Source organism: Lycium barbarum, chromosome 6, assembly GCF_019175385.1.
Source record: "Lycium barbarum isolate Lr01 chromosome 6, ASM1917538v2, whole genome shotgun sequence".
NCBI lineage: Eukaryota > Viridiplantae > Streptophyta > Magnoliopsida > Solanales > Solanaceae > Lycium > Lycium barbarum.
The window spans coordinates 111,590,639-111,610,855 of NC_083342.1; the positions used below are offsets into that span (position 1 = coordinate 111,590,639).

General features: G+C 40.2%; 1 long non-coding RNA gene across 7 annotated transcripts in view; it reads right to left on the reverse strand.

Moving 5' to 3' along the window:
- LOC132645501 (uncharacterized) overlaps positions 1–19,132 on the reverse strand; it is a 37,963-nt gene extending 18,831 nt beyond the window's left edge. For 6 of the 7 annotated variants that reach the window (XR_009584119.1, XR_009584114.1, XR_009584113.1 and 3 more), the window contains exons 1-2: positions 18,974–19,132; positions 17,903–17,960 (exon numbers count right to left, since the gene is read on the reverse strand). This is a non-coding gene — a long non-coding RNA (uncharacterized LOC132645501). The remainder of the gene's footprint in view (positions 1–17,902; positions 17,961–18,973) is intronic. The other variant, XR_009584116.1, reaches the window with a different exon arrangement.
- Positions 19,133–20,217: the final 1,085 nt, after the last annotated feature.

The following is a 20,217-nucleotide window of genomic DNA, read 5'->3' on the forward strand; positions in this document are numbered from 1 at the left end:
GTGGCGTTATTATGTAAACCAAGAAAATGGCAAAATTGTGGCATGATTATTCCGAGGCAACCTTTACCAAAAGAATTTGCTGACAGCTTCGGGTTCAGAGAGGGTAAAGGTGTGGAATGTTTGCAGAAGTCTATGATACCACTCGAGTATTTGTATCACAGATTCGGTTATCAAAGGAGTTTCGTCGATCATCAGGATGAATTCTTCTCATATGACTCTTGGAAGCAGAAACGGTGCTTCGCTTTCGCAGTATGTTTTTTAGGGACTATAGTATTTCCTAAAGGAACCACAAAAGACATTCACACCCATCTTGTTACTGTAACTAAGGCTCTTTTTGGTGGCATCGACGGGAAACACTACACTCTGGTCCCTATGGTCGTGGCAGACATCTACCGAGCATTAGGCCGTTGTAAACACGGGTATAAACATTTTGAAGGATGCAACTTGCTTCTGCAAATTTGGTTAATGGAACATCTTCGGAAAGTCAACGGGGGTCTAGAATTCCAGAAGCCGACGGGTGAGAATCACGTTCTGGGTCACGTTCCAGGTGCTATCTTAACAGCAAAATCATTTGAGAAACCAAAGTGTGTGAAGGAGTGGGTAGAATTTCTTAGCCATTTGAACGATGACTCGATGCAATGGATGTTCAGTTGGTTTCCGTCCGAGGTTTTGGTGTTTCGAACGAAGATCATACCATTTTTGGTCTTGATAGGACTTCGAGGTTTGCAGCCTTACGCCCCGCTGAGAGTTTTGAGACAATCAGGGAGGAAGCAAAACATACCTTTAGTGGCAGATATGAATCATTACTGTGCTGACTACAAAGAAGGGAAAATTCCTTTTGCAAAAGAGGTTATTCGCATGTGGAAATTGAAAGAGACTACAAAAGCAGATTCAGTGAAGCCAAATAGATACCAAGCTGGGTGCGAGGACAACTATATGGAATGGCTGGCCGCTGATTTGGAGGAATCAATCAAACCCGGCGTTAGTCTGAAAGATCGGATTAAGGATGGGGAAGCCGAAGCATTCATCTTACTCCGACAATTGCGTAAGAAAAATCTTGTTTCTGAAATTGAGCATCATGCGCAACTTAAGGAAAAGGAAAGGGAAGTGGAGAATTGGAAGCAGCAAGCACTTAGCTACGAGCAAAGCATGCAAGAGCTGGATACACTGCTGGCTGAGCAGGGCGATACTTGTATCAAAGAGGGCATCAAAACAGGGGGTGTTCTAGCTATGTCATACCTTGCCCAGAATCGCCGAAAGATTGATCAGTCAATTCGGGCAACCAAGAGACTCAAGAGCGACGAAGGGCCATCTTCATTTTAGTTAACTTGTTCAATAGCCATTGTAATAATTTCTTTTGCATTGGGATTTTAAGCATTGTATTCGTTTTTGGGCCTTCAATTAATAGCGCACTGGAATGACGCATGACTACATATTTTATCCTTCAAATCCACGCTAAGCCTACCTTTGGCACAAAAAGGGTCCCTTGCATAATAGGACGCATTGATATGTTTTGCTATTCAATATATGTTCGTTTGCTATATGCGTTTCGTTTGCTACACAATATATGTTGGTTCGACATGCAATATGTGTTTCTTTTAACGTTGTTTACTAAATTTTCACATTAATTTCACAGCAAGCATTTGCCCTGTACTAACGCAGTTTTCTTCATTTTTGAAGGTTTATTTTATTTCTTATTATCCCCCAGAGGTTGATTCGCGTTGACTGCGAACTGGCAGACCACCCATACTTCACAAGATCAAAAGCACGAACATCCGGCAATATGAATGATTCAGGGGCATCCGAACAAACCGGCTTGGGACTCGTCACTCTTCCAAGAGAGGAACCTGAGGCTTCAGGAGGGGGAAATGATGAGCTCATTGCTCAATTGTTACAGCAAATGGCCAACATGCAAACCGAAATTGAGCGACAGCGAAGTCTCACCAACCTGTCCATCACCCTGAACGCTCCCCACCCTGAACAAAGAACCAACACAACGATTCCGCCATCCTTTTCGCCTGTCGATTCACCCGCTCCACAGCCTTCTCCCTCAAACCCTCCACTTTACACGGTCCACCCAAATACCTCCAACCCCCAACAAACTAACCAACAACAATCCACTTCACAACAATCGAATCCACAACAGGCCGTTCCACACCAGATCCCCCCACAACCAACGATCCCGCAACAAACTGTCCAACAGCAAACAACCCCGCAACAAGCCAACATACAACAAACTACCTCACAACCAAATGACCAGCAACAAGCCAACTTCCAACAAACCAATTCGCAACCTTTCACTACCCCTTACATTCCTCAACCTGCAGTTACCCAAATTAACCCACATACCCAAAACTACCAAGCAGTTCAACATACACCACTGGCGCGTATTGCTAGCCATAACACGCAATATGTGGCAGAAGCTCAGCCTTTCACTACCCAGATACAGGCCTTGCAGCATCCAGAGGTTGACCCTTATGAAGAGTTGGAAAGGGAAGCCAGGGCAAGAGCAGACGAGGATGTGGCAAAAGAGCTTCGCAGTCTGAGGGAAGCTGTCAGAAATATCCAGACCAACAGGGGATGTGAAGGGCTTGAATATGAAGATCTGTGCATTCACCCTGACATTGAATTACCCGCTGGGTATAAAGTGCCGAAGTTTGACATGTTCGACGGGAAGGGAAACCCTCGGGCTCATTTGAGATCATATTGCGATAAGCTTGTCGGAGTGGGTAAAGATCAAGCTATCAGAATGAAACTATTCATAAGACGTCTAACAGGAGAAGCACTTGATTGGTATACATACCAAGACCCGCAAAGATGGCACAGTTGGGGAGAGATGGCCTAGGAATTTATGGACAGGTTCAGGTTCAACACTGAAGCTATCCCGGATCGGTTTTATTTGATGAAGCTGGAGAGAAAATCAACAGAAACTTTTCGGGAATATGATATGCGCTGGAGAGCGAAAGCCGCAAAAGTCCAGCCCCCAATGGCAGAGAGTGAAATGACGATGCTTTTTGTGCAATCTCTGAAAGATCCCACATATTATGAGAGAATGTTGAGCGTCATTGGGCAGAATTTTTCTGGGGTTATCAGGATGGGGGATTTCATTGAAGAAGGGATTAAAACAGGGAGAGTTACAAATCTTGCGGCCTTGCAGGCCACAAGTAAGGCTATTCAGGCAGATCCTTCTAAGAAGAAGAGAGACGGAATGTCCCCGGTCATGGCCATCCAGGATCAAAAGCCAACCCAAAAATCAACCTATCAATATCCTTCACCCCAGCCCTCGCACTACAACCCGCACACTCAAACACCTCAGCCTTATTACCAACCCCCACCTACCCCCCTTCCGGTCTATCATACTCAACCAACATACTACTCACCCCGGACACCTTCCTACCAAAACCCACCACAACACCGTCCAACCTACGCAACGCAACCCCAGTACCATTCACCAAACCGCCCACAAAACACCCCTAGACCATGCCCAAATGTCGAAAGAAGACCAACCAAAACTTACACACCATTAGCCGAACCTTTAGCCCAACTGTACGAGAGGCTGAAAATGGCAGGGATACTCCAACCGATTCAAGGAAGAACTCCTGATCCCATCCCGGGATGGTATGACGGGACTAAACATTGTGCATATCATTCGGGAATTACAGGGCATGATACCAGAAGCTGCTTTGCTCTCAAGGATAGAGTTGAGACGTTGATCAAGGAAGGGGTCATACAGCTTAAGGAAGCTCCCCCGAACATAAACAACAATCCACTGCCGAATCACGGCGATGCAAATGTGCACATGATCACCCTTGATGAAGATTGCAATCTGGAGGGGACTATCGTGCCAGTTAAAGAAAGGGAGGAGGTTGAATCGTCGGCTTGTGTTGCTCCAATAATCACGGTTCAAAAGAGGTCCCCATTCGAAGTGCTCACCCTAAGGCCCAGGATCACAGCTTTCGTTGCCCCAACACCTTCTCGCAACACCAAAGCAGTCCCTTGGGATTATCAATCTGGTGAAAGAGACAAAGGGAAAGGAAGAGTAGTCGTGGAAGCCGTTGCCGCCGGAATGACTAGGTCTGGACGGTGCTATGCCCCCGAAGAGATAGCACGAGGGGCGTCAAGCAAGGAAAATGGTCCGAAGAAGGCCGTTACAGAAGCTGAAGTCGAAGAATTCTGGAGAAAAATGCCGACGAAGGAATATTCTGTTGTAGAACAATTGAAGAAAACGCCAGCTCAGATTTCCTTATTCGCATTATTGATGAGTTCTGAAGCTCATAGGAGTGCTCTAGTGAAAATACTGAACGAAGCCTACGTTCCGGCCGAGACTTCCAGTGAGAAATTGTCGGCTATGGTAGGGGAGATCCTTGAGGCCCACCGGGTCTCTTTTCATAACGACGAGTTTCCACCTGAAGGTTTGGGGCATAACAAAGCATTGAACATCACCATCAAATGCAGGGATAAGTTCATCTCCAAAGTATTGGTCGACGGAGGCTCTGCTGTGAATATATGTCCTGTTGCCACTCTACGAGCATTAGGGATAGACGTCGGGAAACTTCGAGACAGTCAAGTCAGTGTCAAAGGATTTGACGGAGCCCAAAGAGATGTTGTTGGAGAGATCGATTTGTTTCTGGAGATTGGGCCTGTGGAGTTCATTGTGAAGTTCCAAGTGATGGACATATCTACTTGTTACAACTTGCTGATCGGAAGACCATGGATCCACATGGCTGGCGCGGTTCCTTCCACTTTACATCAGAGCCTAAAGTTTGTGTGGAATCATCAAGAAATAGTGATCCATGGAGAAGGCAACAATTCTCTATACCCGGAATGTTCGATTCCTCCTATTCAAAGTGTGGAAAGGCTAGACGGATCGGTTTTCCATATTAAGGAGAATGTGTGCACTGCTCAAGCGAGGAGAATAGAATTGCCACAGGTACTTATGATGGTGGCGTGGGAGATGCTGAAGAATGGCTTCCGACCTGGTCAAGGCCTTGGTCCGAACTTGAATGGAATTGTGGAACCAATTCAACTGCCCGGGCACAAGCATACTTTCGGTCTCGGATATGAGCCCACCCCCGAAGAGGTTGCTTCGGCTAGTCTCAGAAGAAGAAGTGATGTTCCCTTGCCAAAGCCTGTTCCTTGCCTGAATCAGTCATTTCTTAAGGCTTCCGCTGCTCAAGCACCAGAGGAAACACTTGAAGACAACCCCCTGGAAAGTTTTAAACACTTATTCATCACCGAAGAAGAAATTGAATGCAGTATGGTTTCGGATGGGTATTCTAAAGGCCCGACTATCCGGGATGCAGAGCCAGGATGTCGTTTGAATAATTGGACTTGTAACCTGCCCCCGTTTCTTCGGGAGTCTTGGTAGACTAATTGTATTCAGCATTTGATGAAACAGACACGATTTGAAATTGAGGCCTGAATCGTGCCTATGCTTTTGTTATTTTTGCCTCTAAACTTTGAAGTTCAAATGCAATTTTCAAGCCATGCTTTTATTTATATTTTTTTTCGTCTTTGCTTAATTAATTTTCTTTTATTTTTCAGCAATCAAATTAATAAATCTGCCGATACTGTGAATGTGACACATAATGAAACAAGCAAGCCCGTAGGAAATGCCGAGCAAGATTCTGAAGAATATGAAGGAGATATGCAACCCGAGGGATTAACTAAGGATTTTGAGTATTTTGAAAATAAGCCGAAACCAAATTTGGATGAAACGGAAGTTATAAACTTGAGTAATTCAAAAATCATGATGGAAGTGAGAATCAGTGTCCATTTGACCCCGTCGCAGAGAGAGGAATTGATCAAACTCCTGAAAGAATATATAGATGTGTTCGCTTGGTCTTACGATGATATGCCTGGATTAAGCACTGACATTGTTTCGCATAAGTTGTCTCTTGATCCGTCCTGTCCTCCGATAAAGCAAAAGAAGAGAAACATTAAATCGGATTTGAGCTTAAAAATTAAGGAAGAGATCTCCAAACAGTTTGATGCGAAGGTCATTCGAACTACGATGTACCCCACTTGGCTAGCCAATATCGTTCCCGTGCCAAAGAAGGATGGCAAAGTTAGGGTATGCGTGGATTATCGGGATCTTAACAAAGCCAGTCCAAAAGATGACTTTCCCCTCCCCGAATATCCATATGCTTATTGATAATTGTGCAAAGCATGAGTTGCAGTCCTTCGTTGACTGCTACGCGGGATATCACCAAATCCTAATGGACGAGGAAGATGCAGAGAAAACGGCATTCATCACACCTTGGGGGGTGTACTATTATCGAGTGATGCCTTTCGGGCTCAAAAACGCAGGGGCCACCTACATGAGAGCCATGACCACTATTTTCCATGATATGATTCATAAAGAGATTGAAGTCTATGTGGATGATATCATCATCAAGTCGCGAAAGAGCTCAGACCACCTGACGGATTTGAGAAAGTTCTTCGATAGGTTGAGGCGATACAATCTGAAGTTGAACCCCGCAAAGTGTGCATTCGGTGTTCCTGCAGGGAAGTTGTTGGGTTTTATTGTGAGCAGAAGAGGCATAGAGTTGGACCCCTCGAAGATAAAAGCCATTCGGGAATTGCCTGCCCCAAAGAGTCGGAAAGATGTGATGAGTTTCCTCGGGCGTCTCAACTACATCAGTCGATTTATAGCGCATTCAACGGTGATATGCGAACCAATAATTAAGTTATTGAGGAAGGATGCTCCTACCAAATGGACTGACGATTTCCAAAGAGCCTTTGACAAAATCAAAGAATATTTGTCTAGCCCGCCTGTTTTGGTGCCTCCAGAAGCTGGAAGACCTTTGTTATTGTATTTGTCCGTATCGGAGAACGCGTTTGGATGTGTATTAGGACAACATGACGAAACAGGAAGGAAAGAGCGAGCGATATATTACTTGAGCAAAAAGTTCACGCCTTACGAGGCGCGATATACGCTATTGGAACGCACCTGTTGTGCGTTGACTTGGGTTGCACAGAAATTGAGACATTATTTGTCTGCGTATACTACTTACCTCATCTCAAGGATGGACCCACTAAAGTATATTTTCCAGAAGCCTATGCCTACTGGGAAGCTAGCTAAGTGGCAAATGTTGCTGAGCGAGTTTGACATTGTGTATGTTACTCAAAAGGCTATCAAAGGGCAGGCGATAGCCGATCATCTTGCAGAAAATCCTGTGGGCGAGGAGTACATACCCCTTAAAACCTATTTCCCGGATGAAGAAGTGTTGTTTATCGGGGAAGATATCGCAGAAGAGTACCCAGGGTGGAGACTGTTCTTCGATGGGGCGGCAAATTCTAAAGGAGTCGGTGTTGGAGCAGTTTTGATTTCAGAGTCAGGTCAGCATTACCCCATTTCAGCAAAGCTCAAGTTTCTGTGCACCAACAATATGGCGGAATATGAGGCTTGTATTCTTGGCCTCAGAATGGCCGTCGATATGAATATATGGGAACTTTTGGTTATAGGCGATTCAGACTTACTGGTTCATCAAGTGCGAGGTGAATGGACCACTAAGAATGTGAAGATACTTCCATACTTGCATTGCGTGAAGGATTTATGTAAGAGATTTATCAAGGTAGAATTCAAACACGTTCCAAGGACACAGAACGAGTTCGCTGATGCGTTGGCCACTTTGTCTTCTATGATTCAGCACCCAAACAAGAATCGCATAGATCCTATCAAGGTAAATGTGCATGATCAACATGCTTATTGTTTCTATGTGGATGAGGAACCTGATGGAGAACCTTGGTACCACAACATTAAGAAATATCTTAAGACAGGAGACTATCCGGAAGGCATAACCAGTGTTCAGAAGAAAACACTTCGGAGATTAGCAAACCATTTCTTCCTAAATGGAGAAATCATGTATAGGAGGACTCCGGATTTAGGGCTATTAAGATGTGTTGATGCTAAAGAAGTAGCCCGTTTGACTGAAGAAGTGCACGGCGGTACGTGTGGGCCTCATATGAATGGCTTTACACTGGCCAAGAAAATCCTTCGCGCAGGCTATTTCTGGATGACTATGGAATCAGATTGTATCCGTTTTGTGCAGAAATGTCACCGATGTCAGATTCATGGTGATTTGATTCGAGTTCCGCCAAATGAATTGAATGTGACGAGCTCTCCGTGGCCTTTCGCAGCTTGGGGTATGGATGTCATTGGTCCCATCGAGCCAGCCGCCTCGAATGGACACAGGTTCATTTTGGTAGCCATTGATTATTTCACAAAGTGGGTGGAAGCATCTTCGCACAAGTCGGTAACAAAGAAAGTGGTAGCGGATTTTGTTCGGAGCAACATTATTTGCCGATTCGGAGTCCCAGAATCAATTATAACGGATAATGGAGCTAATCTTAACAGTGATCTGATGCGGGAGATTTGCGATACATTTAAGATTACCCATCACAATTCCACTCCTTATCGCCCTCAGATGAATGGGGCAGTTGAAGCAGCCAACAAAAACATCAAGAGAATACTGAGAAAGATGATCGATAATTACAGGCATTGGCACGAAAAACTGCCGTTAGCTCTTCTCGGATATCGTACTACTGTGAGGACTTCAACGGGGGCAACACCTTATCTTTTGGTCTATGGGACAGAGGCGGTGTTACCTGCTGAGGTAGAAATCCCATCTCTGAGAATCATCCAAGAAGCTGAGTTAAGTGACGCTAAATGGGTACAGAACCGATACGAACAATTGATGCTCATTGACGAAAAGAGATTGAATGCAGTTTGTCATGGGCAGCTTTATCAGAACAGAATGGCCAAAGCTTTCAACAAGAAAGTACGGCCGAGGCAATTCAAAACAGGGCAATTGGTACTGAAACGCATATTCCCATGTCAAGATGAAGCTAAAGGAAAATTTGCGCCTAACTGGCAAGGACCTTATATGGTTCATCGAGTATTGACTGGAGGAGTGTTAGTCTTAGCAGAAATGGATGGTGAAATCTGGCCGAAAGCTATCAACACAGATGCCGTCAAGAGATATTATGTTTAGTAGCTTTCTGTTATTTGTTTGTAATAGTCCGCAATACTTTCCATGTAATGGAACTACTCTCCCGTGGCGGGATGATTAGCAAACCTATGTCGGGTTGGATTTTTAAGATAAGATTTCCATCTTTTTTGCTTGTAATTATGAACTACGCCTGACCTGATTCCCGTGGGGGATACGTAGGCGGCCTGCATAGGCCTCGGTCATATTATTAGAAAATCCCATTTCATTCCTGTTTGTAATATGAACTACGCTTGGCCTGATTCCCATGGGGGATACGTAGGCGGCCCGCATAGGCCTCGGTCACATCATTTTAATCCTTCAATATCATTTCTGTTGTGATTATGAACTACGTTTTGACCTGATTTCCTGTCGGATACAGGATACGTAGGCAGCCTATATAGGCTCGGTCTCGCCATTTTAGAGGCTCAATATCCCTTGTGCCAGAAACTGGGACAATTTTTTAAAGAGCGTCGCCGCAAGATGACATCGAGAGACTTGGAAGAATATTGTTTCAACAGAGTCATCGGGCAGAGGAAAACATTGGAAAAGGGGCATTCGCTTTGTTTCACAATGTGTCACAGTTCCGAGTTCGGCATAAACCATTTATCACTATACACATATTTTACTATGTCTATTTTACTTTGAAATAATGTGATTGTAATCAGACTGTTTACCAGTTGGCCAAGACTTAAAATGAGCGGAGGTTACAAGTTCAGACGAAGTTGGAGGCATGAAGCGCCAGGAGCCGGATCCTCCAAGTCAACGCGAATCAACCCCCTCCCCAAACTTACAAAATTTTCTTTGGATGCAGGTTTCCAAGTTGCAGAAGCTAAAACATGTACAGCCTTGTAAGGATGGCGCGTCGAACGGTTTGAGAGTTCTTCTATCAATTATGCCTTTAAATGTCAATAATTTTCGGCAATCACAATGAGCTAATCTTGCAAATTATCCTTTTCAGATATATATCAACGCACAAATATTTTCTATTGCCTTCGAATACATTGCTTTATTTATTTTTAAGTACCCCTGCGTATGCTCGCGGCCGCATTGCACTGCACCTGCATTGCTCACCGTTTCCATATGATGCATGGGCTGCGCACCGCCCTTTTGCATCGCTTTCAATATATTTACCGGGCCATGCACCGCCCTTTTAAATCTCTGCATAAGGCCATGCACCGCCTTTCATATGATGCATGGGCTGCGCACCGCCCTTTGCATCGCTTTCATATCGCCTGGGCCATGCACCGCCCTTTTAAATTTCTGCATAAGGCCATGCACCGCCTTTCATATGATGCATGAGCTGCGCACCGCTTTTCGCATCGCTTTCATATATTTACTGGGCCATGCACCGCCCTTTTAAATTTCTGCATAAGGCCATGCACCGCCTTTCATATGATGCATGGGCTGCGCACCGCCCTTTGCATCGCTTTCATATCGCCTGGGCCATGCACCTCCCTTTTAAATCTCTGCATAAGGCCATGCACCGCCTTTCATATGATGCATGGGCTGCGCACCGCCCTTTGCATCGCTTTCATATCGCCTGGGCCATGCACCGCCCTTTTAAATTTCTGCATAAGGCCATGCACCGCCTTTCATATGATGCATGAGCTGCGCACCGCTCTTCGCATCGCTTTCATATATTTACTGGGCCATGCACCGCCCTTTTAAATTTCTGCATAAGGCCATGCACCGCCTTTCATATGATGCATGGGTTGCGCACCGCCCTTTGCATCGCTTTCATATCGCCTGGGCCATGCACCGCCCTTTTAAATTTCTGCATAAGGCCATGCACCGCCTTTCATATGATGCATGAGCTGCGCACCGCTCTTCGCATCGCTTTCATATATTTACTGGGCCATGCACCGCCCTTTTTAAATTTCTGCATAAGGCCATGCACCGCCTCTCATATGATGCATGGGCTGCGCACCGCCCTTTGCATCGCTTTCATATTGCCTGGGCCATGCACCGCCCTTTTAAAATTTCTGCATAAGGCCATGCACCGCCTTTCATATGAGGCATGGGCTGCGCACCGCCCTTTTAAAATTTCCGCATGGGCTGCGCACCGCCCTTCGCATCGCTTTCATATATTACATGGGCCATGCACCGCCCTTTGTAAATTTCTGCATAAGGCTGAGCACCGCCTTTTCATATATCACATGGGCCATGCACCGCCCTTTTTAAATTTCCGCATAAGGACATTGCACCGCACCTGCCTTGTTTTGTTATTATTAGTACCCTGAACATGCTCGCAGCCGCATTGCACCGCACTTGCGTCGCTGTATTTCAATATTTATTCTTACTGACTATTTTCATCTAGTTTTTAGTTTCGCAGGAGCTTTAGCGCAACGTGGAACTGTTTCTTCGGCAGCGAACTGGGGCAATACGTCGGGAAGGACAAGCAGACTTCTCGACAAGGGTCAAAGATCTACCTCGGACACTCGGCTCCGAATTCAAATTTCCCGTTCACATTCCAGCACAATCAATTTTCAGGGTTCTATCACAATACCCAGTGTCATCATAACTCGACACTGGGACAATATTTTTTTTTGCGAGGATTCGCACCAAATCGTAATTTGCCAGACATAAGGGTCGTAGACATTCCAGAACTACACACGGCCTGATTCTCGTGCAACCCGAGATATGTAGGCGATTCAGAGACCAGAGTTCGGCCGTAATTTTATTTACCCTTAGTCCTCCACAATCCTTTAGCCGGGACAAAATAGGCTACTAAGTCAACGTCTTTGCCCGAAAATTCTTTCATCATTGTCAGGCAAAGAGGGACAAGTTGTTGACACCCAATTTTGTCCCGCCTCTCCCCCGAAATACCTATTAATACTTCTGGTATTTTGAGAAATTGAAAATATGCATTTAAATTTTACTATAATTATTAGTCTTTTATTAGCACCCACGTTTTATTATTCCGCTGCAGTTATTATTATTATTATTATTATTATTATTATTATTATTATTATTATCTTTATTATTATTCTTAAATTGTCATTTTATTACTAATTGTCATTAATTATTATTTCTTGTTATTTCCATTATAATCATTGTCATTATTATTATTAATTACTAATCATTATTATCAGCGTTATTTATTATCATTATTTTATCAATCATTATTATTTATTATTATTATTATTATCATCATTATTATTTCTTATTATTATCATTATTATTTTATTATTGCCCCTATTATTGTTATTATTATTAATTTATTATCATTTTGTTATTATCAATAATTGTTATTTATTGTTATTATTTTTATTATTAATTACTATCATCCTTATTATTGTTATTAATTAGTATCATTTTTTAATTATCAATATTTTTTATTTTCTGTTATTATTATATCTATTATTTTTTTTTTATCACCATTATCATCAACATTATCATTTTTACCAATATCATTATTGTCATTATTATTAGCAGTATTACTACCGCTATTTATTTGCCGCTATTATTTAGTATTATTGAAACTTGCATTTCTCGACGTTTCTACCAACTTCCGCACAAACATCGCATTTTATTTCGCACATTTAAATGATAACGTTTGTTATTAAATATTATTGCACGGTCATTTACGACATCATATAATTTTTACTCGGGTCTTTTTATAATTACATATTTCCGTATTAGGTGATATTCTGGCACCCTTAGTACATCGTTAATCAAAATCGGTCTCTTATTCAAATTTAGAAGTCAAACTATTTCTTACACTCGGTCCGCATTTTGACTTACCGGACTCCAAATTAAAGCCCGATTGACTCCTGATAATTTTGGACTAGTCCATATCCCTTATCTCAATTTTTAGAATAATCAGTGTTTTAATTTATTAGCCTATTCTTTTAATACCCGGTCTAAAATCGACCCGGTCCACAAACGAACCGGGTCCGATCCAATTTTTCGTCAAAATAAGGGAAACCCTTAAAAAAGGGTTTCCCTTCATTTTTTTTTCTCTCTTCCGCCGCAGCTCACATCGCCTCCCTCTCCTTTTCCCCGTCATCATCCTCATCGCTCACCACCATCGCACCTTCCTCCGCCTCCCATCTCCGCCGTCTCCATCCATCTCTCCGTCGCCACCCACCTCCGTCATCACCCACCTCTGTCGCCATCGCCCTAACTCCATCCACCTTCCACCATCTCCACCGCACCTATACCCCCACGTGACTTCCACTTCATCTCTGACACCTCCACTACCTTTGTCACACCCATGTTCTCCTCTGACACACCCCACGCCCCCACTACACTCCTAACACCACCCCCCATGCCACCGTTTCAGACCTCTGTCTCCACCACGCTCCTCCACCCCACGCCTCTGACACCCCCATTTTCTCGTGTCCCCATCGCCTCTCTCCTCTCCCACGTTACACCCACGTCTCCATTCCCCTGTTCCCCACGCGTATCACCTTTTATTTCGACAATGCAAAGCAAAATAGGGATAAATAGGAGTGGCGAATCAGCTTGGAAAAGAAAACTCCCAAAAGAGAAATCGACAAAACTCTCATCTTTATCACCAGAACCCCTGAGAAAGCATTAAGATCGCAGCCGTCACAACGTTCTACGTCGATTTAAGACACGAAATCGATCTTCTGTTTTCTTCTTTTTTTTCGTATTGCATCGAATCTAAGAACACCCAAGTTTGATTCGGGTCTGTTTCAACGTAAATTCAAGTGTTTCGAGGTGAATCGAAGAACCCCGTACCCACTTCGCTGCACTCGAAGAAGGTGAACACCTTTCCCATTTCCTGTCTAGCTCCATTTAATCTAAGTTTGTTTGCTTTCGTTGTTATTTTGCGTCACTCATGTTCAGTTTAGCATATGGTTATTGCTATTAGTAGTGCGAATATAGCTTAGCGAGCTTTGTGCATTTACTGTGGTTGTTCCTTGATAGAGTTTGGTATGGTTTAATGGTCTTTGTAGATTGATTATTTGTTAACAACAATAAGCATGATTGAGTTGTGGATATCTAACGCGTTAGGTTTGTTCTGAGACGGTGTGAATATGGTTGGAACTGAAAATGGTAATATGGTCTGTGATTAATGTTACAAGAAATGGACAAAAATCTTTGGTATGGTAATTAAGTTGGCTTTCTTACCGAAATGTTTTTTTCCTCTCTTCAAATAGTCTGATTGTTGGTTAACTATGCGAGAGATTAGACCCCTGTTGATATCTGTTAGTATGTTAACCCTCAGATGATGATTGAGGGATAGGTTTAAGCGTGTGCTAGTACTGATTCCATGATAATAGATTCAACTATAAAAAATGATGCCAACTTGAGTCGGATTAAATGTTGTCTGTATGTCCCTATTGTCAAACATGATGTTTACTCGCATAAAGTTTGTTTAGTTCTGTCTATACCTGCATTAAGGTCATTTGGATTGATCTAAGCTGAAACTGCCTTCACTGGAACTGGAATGACATTTTATCTAATTCCTTAAGTGAGGCAAGACCATCTGTTGCTTCTCCCCTAATGACTCTTTTCAAACTATGAAGCCCGTGCAATTAACTTGATGTTAGTCTCAGTATCGCAGATAGTAGTATGTGGTTCACCTAAGCTGTTTGAGCTTGATTTTCTATTTAAAAGGATTTCAACTGAATAGAGATTCAGATTTTAGTCCATGATCCCTCTCACCGTCATTCGTTATTAGGACATTGCTAGAAGGATATATTGGTTTTAACTAAGGAGCTTGGTTCTACTGTTTGATTATAAGAGAAATTCAGGTTCTTAATCTCATTTGAGGAATCCTGTTTGTCCTCATGAACTGTTTGTACACTAATATGCTTTACGCTGATTTTAAAAGAGATTTGGTCCTGTTTTGTACATGCATGGAATATTTGGTATTGTTAAATCCCGCTTGGTGTTATCTAAATCACTATTTTGCTACTTGAAATTGTCAATCGTAATTTGAGTCTCACAATTAACAGTGAGGCAGTTCCAGTGATAAGTAACAGTTTAGCCAGACCTTTTTTTTAAAAAAAAAAATCAGTCCAACACATCTTTTTGAACATGCCCCAAGTTGAATACTTGTCCACTGCGTGGTCTGGCACTATATTCTAAGTAAAATATACGGTCGAATATGAATGAACATTTTTTTTTCTCTTTGCCCTAGTTGTATCTTGAGCAGCTTATTCTATATTAGTATAGGACTATAGGGAATAAGTCATCTAATATGCACAGCCCTCAACTTAAAAGAATTAGAAATTTTGTCATGTTGAAAGGATTTAGGTAAATTAGTCATAACTAAAAGGGATAGTTGATTAGTTTCCTTCCTTCTCTAGAAATTCTAAACTTGCTCTCGTTGGATCTTTGTGTAAAAATTGTATGTTAATTCCATGAAACTTTACATTTATGTTCTATGTATTTATGTCGTATACTAAGTAGACATAACTCTCATATCTTGAAATGCATACAAAGAGGTATATTTCACTTTTGGATAGATATAGGACCCGCTTCCATTTGTTTAGACAGAATACTTCTCATCTGAAAGGTCCATCTTTTAACGGTTGTATGAAAAAAATAAATAAATTAAGTATGTTGGTTCGGTTGGTTCTTATTCCTCACCGATTGTTCATTGATTAGTGGCGACTAGCTGCTATGCCAGCGCGGATTCATCGTCGCATTGTTTGAAAAAGTACTACTGATCAGTTTAATAAAAAAGATATACATCATTTGATTTGGTTGTTGAAACTGTGAACATAGTTTAAGCTGGAAATGACTTGTCGAGGTCCTCTTCTTTTCTAGTCCGTTGTTGCTCGTAGATTTTAAAACAGTAGTGAAATAATTCTAAATCAGAATCTTACATTCATAAAAAATATGCTTTGGTCTGGGTTAGGCAGTTTGTTATTTGACTAAGACACGATTTACTGATATGTTTTGAATTTATTTTTCTTCATGTCTGGCCTTATCCATTGATTAGATACTAATTTTCTTCTTATGCATGACCATCGAATATGAGTCCGAGGGACTCATCTTGTTCCGCATTCGGTGTTGGGCTAAAAGCAACGTGATCAACGTGATCATCTCGAGTCATTCCCCGCCAGCCCATATCCGCGTCAAAAAATGAAAATTCTGGGTCAAAGCCCATATAGCAAAAGAACAGCAGCAGTAGCAGGCCTAAAATGGGCTGAACCCATTTTATTTTATTTCAGCCTTATTTTATTATGCATTTAATTTGTATTATTCGACTAACCTTTACTATTTTTATTTTCCTAACTTGGATGAATTCTAGTAAAATTTAGTGAGTTAGCCTTAATATAATGGGTAGAATGTAAGAAAGAACTCGCTGTTAGTCCCGTAAGCTTCTTTCCACGTTGAGCTATTTATAAACATACATAATGTTCATTTTATTGGAATATCGATTTGCAAAATAACATACCCATATATTTTGGGTTTAAAAATCATCTTTGTTTCTTACCACTTTTTTAGAAATTTTTAGGATTTCACTAATATACAAGTCTAAATCCAAGTACATTTTTTTAAATAACTCTTCGGGGTTAAATCAATTATGCATACTTTTTAGTCGAATGTAGTTAATAAAACCTAATTTGTTTATTCTAAAAAATGCAAAGTCAATTAGTACCTCCTCATTTAGTCGTTGTAAATATTTATCAAAACACGGCATAAATTTGCATTTTCTTTTGCTTATATGTACATTATCATATCTCACAAATCTTATTTTTGAATAGGGTTATTGCACTTCATTTAAAGCAATAGTAACACTTATAAGCTTTATTTAATAACATTTTAAAGCTTCCTCTTTTTTATACAAGTAATCACAAGCCCTATTTTATATATCATTATCATATAGAAATGTTTAAATCTTAATGATATTTATAAGCATTATTTTAAATAGCATTAAAAATCATATTTTACGCAAGTCATTATTTTCTATAAATCTTATTCCAAACAATATTATTACATTTCCTTCAGAAATTTTAGCCATATCTCTTAGCCGTTTTCTTAAAATTTAAACCCTATATTTGCATCTTTAGCTTTAATTAATTAACTTAAGTTGGTCGGATAACCGTAAGTTAACGGATTCTAAAGGATGCCTAACCCTTCCCTTTAGGATAATATAGAACCCTTACCTAGAATCACACTAGTTAAGCAGACCATTACAGAGGTTTAGTTTTAGCTTTACCTTAGTTAATATCTAGGTGTCCTAATTCACCGTTAAATCAATTAGGTGGCGACTCCTTAAAACGAAGCAATATGGGAATCACCAATATGTTGTACTCCGCTCTAACCCGGTTAAAATGAGGTATAACAATGATCATGTTTATTGAATAAACAAAACTTTTTAGCTTAAGTATTTTTAGGTAAGGTTGTAAGTTGTAGGAAAACTGCGTAACCTTTTCACCAAGAAGCAGTGACCGTCTTACAACGGAGGAAGCCTGCTCTGTGAAAGAAGTGCTAACTTCAAAGGATGATGGATTAACTGAAGTAGCTTTGGTTGCTCATTGTGAGCTAAACATGCCTCCTTTTTTTCTGCTGCCTTTAGCTTATATAACTCCCGCGTCGAGCTAAACATGCCTCTTTTTTTCAGGTGCCATTAGTTTATATAACTCCATCGTCGAGCTAAACATGCTTCCTTTTTTTCAGGTGCCATAACCCTATATAACTCTCGTTGCCTATCATTTTTTTTAGCATTTATGGTTTTAGAGGTTTGATCTTTTCTACATTTATCGTCTGACATTGCTGCAATTTTGTATATTTTTAGTAAAGAGACTTTAATGAATGATAATTTTAACAAAAAACTCAAACAAATGTACAATACATATTTTCTATACTCAAAGTAAATAAACGACAAATAAAGAGATAGGCAAATGCCATAATTATAACAACAAAATAAATTGAAGAAGCAATTAGACGATAATCTAACAATGCAGAAGAGTGACACTTACTTAAATCAAACAAACTGAACCTGCATATGTACACAATTACTGCAACACAGAGTCAAACCTGCAACAAATAAGATCAACCGTAAAACTTATTGACATAAGCATTGTGACTGAAAGTTTCAAATTTATAGTAATGGCAAAAATCAGACAACATTAACACTATTATGTACTTCGCACAACATAAACACTATTGAAATTATCTAGTTTTCTATTTTTGGTCTGCAGTTTAATCTGCTATGAATTATCTTGTGAAGTAAAATAGTCCAACAACTTAAGTTACCAGTACATCTATACTGTTAATATTTATGGAAATATAAATGGAGAACTCAATTATATATCTTGTGAAACGTATTACAGCATTCTTTGTCTTAAAAATTTGTTACTGTATTCTGCCACATTATATGACTGCTTTGCAAATTACAGAGGTTGAACTTTTCTTATAAGAATAAGAAAGAAAAGTTTTCAACAGCGAAAATATATATGCATACTTGTTTCAAACATTTATCGGGTCACTAGGGGGGGGGGGGGGGGGAATGCTATCGGGTCAAAATCTTCTTTCCACTGTTTTTCCCCGAATTTTTCTTTATCTTTTATCTGTTTTCCCCAAAGGCAATACTATTCCTACACCTTCAAATACATAAAATGCTACATCAAGACCGTAAAAGAACACACTAAATCCACCAAAAGCTTCACAACATGGCTACTTTTTACATAAATCATTACATCTTCAACCATTACAACCCCCGTAGAAATACTTAAAGAGAAAATCTACCCCGTATCCTTCCCAAAAAACCAAATATAGATTTTTCAATTTACTACTCATTATCTCTATGCCTATCAATTAAAATTGAACATAATAATAAACCCAAGAATCACCAAGCAAACAGGAGGAATTAAAAAGTGATCGAAAATTTCTACTTTATACTCAGATACAAAGGTCGTATTGCCAAAAACCCATAAGCTAAACACCAAAAATGTGTAGCAGGAAGATACAAAATCTGTTACCCTAAATACAATAGAAAAAACAACAAAAACAGATGAATTTGAAGAAAATAGGAAACCCCTAATAATAACCTTGGACAGAGAAAGAGGAAGATCGAAAAAAGAGAGCTACTTTTTTTGATATTTCTACTTTCTAAGAACAAGCTAAGAAGCTGAAGTGAGGAGTTTCTAGATTTGCTTGCTAATAAAGGTGGTGATTAGGTAATAATAATTTAAAGAAGAGTGTATAAGAAGATGAAGGAGAAGTTTCTGGATTTTGCTTGGTAATGTAGGAGGTGATTAGATATTATAAGTAATAAATAAGATATAGGAAATGTCATAATTTCCCTTATAGGACTGACGACGATGGTGCCTTAAACCCACGCTTCTTAAAATAAAATGTTGTTTGTCAAAAAAATTATTACTACAAGGAATTCATCGAATTGTTGCATCATTGAATTACGGAGTATAATTTTTCGCACACACAATTTTTCTTTTTCTAAATCATAAGTCTAATGTCCCTCAAAAGAATGAAATTTAAAATAGACGATCACAAATTCAAGTCCTAATGATTAACAACATAATTAAATAAATATATATTCTCTCAACTTTTAATCTTTAAGACTTTAACGGGATGGGTGGGGTAGACATTATAATTACTTTTTGAGGTCCTTACACAACTCATGAGGGACAAGTATATTTTCCTAACGTATTTCCACTCGTGTAACTTATTCTCAACTGAATATAATTTTTTTTAATCCTTTTTCGAGGATTGAAGAGTGAGATCATGCTCAACAAGCTGACGAATGTGCCTAGCTCGATGGGTTTGGATGAGAGAATCCTAGAGCGATAGAACATGACTGGAAATAAATGACTGTGCAAACAGGCTTACAAAATTTTTAGCTCTGATACCATATGAAAAATTTGAGCATTTAACTTCAAAAGTTTAAGGTAATGGATAGAGTAGCCTGGAACATTATAAATTGTTGAATACTATGATATATTAATATTAAAATAACATTACTAAATTATAATAAAGTGGTTGTAACTCCTACTAAATCATCACTCATAAATAATCTTCGCATGATCTAGAAAGTGGTCATTATTCTTTGTAACCACTGTCTTATGTTCTACCATTACTTAGACACTAAATTATCACTAACTCATGTTCTGATAACTTATTACTCCACTATCATCCAATTTATTCTAAGGAAGAATTGTAACACTTATAAATAGTACTCATTTTTATCTAGTGATGGTGTGTGAAAAATACAGTCAAATCTCTCTATAATTGTCATTCGTTATAAAAACATTTCACTATAACGGTCTGATTTTCT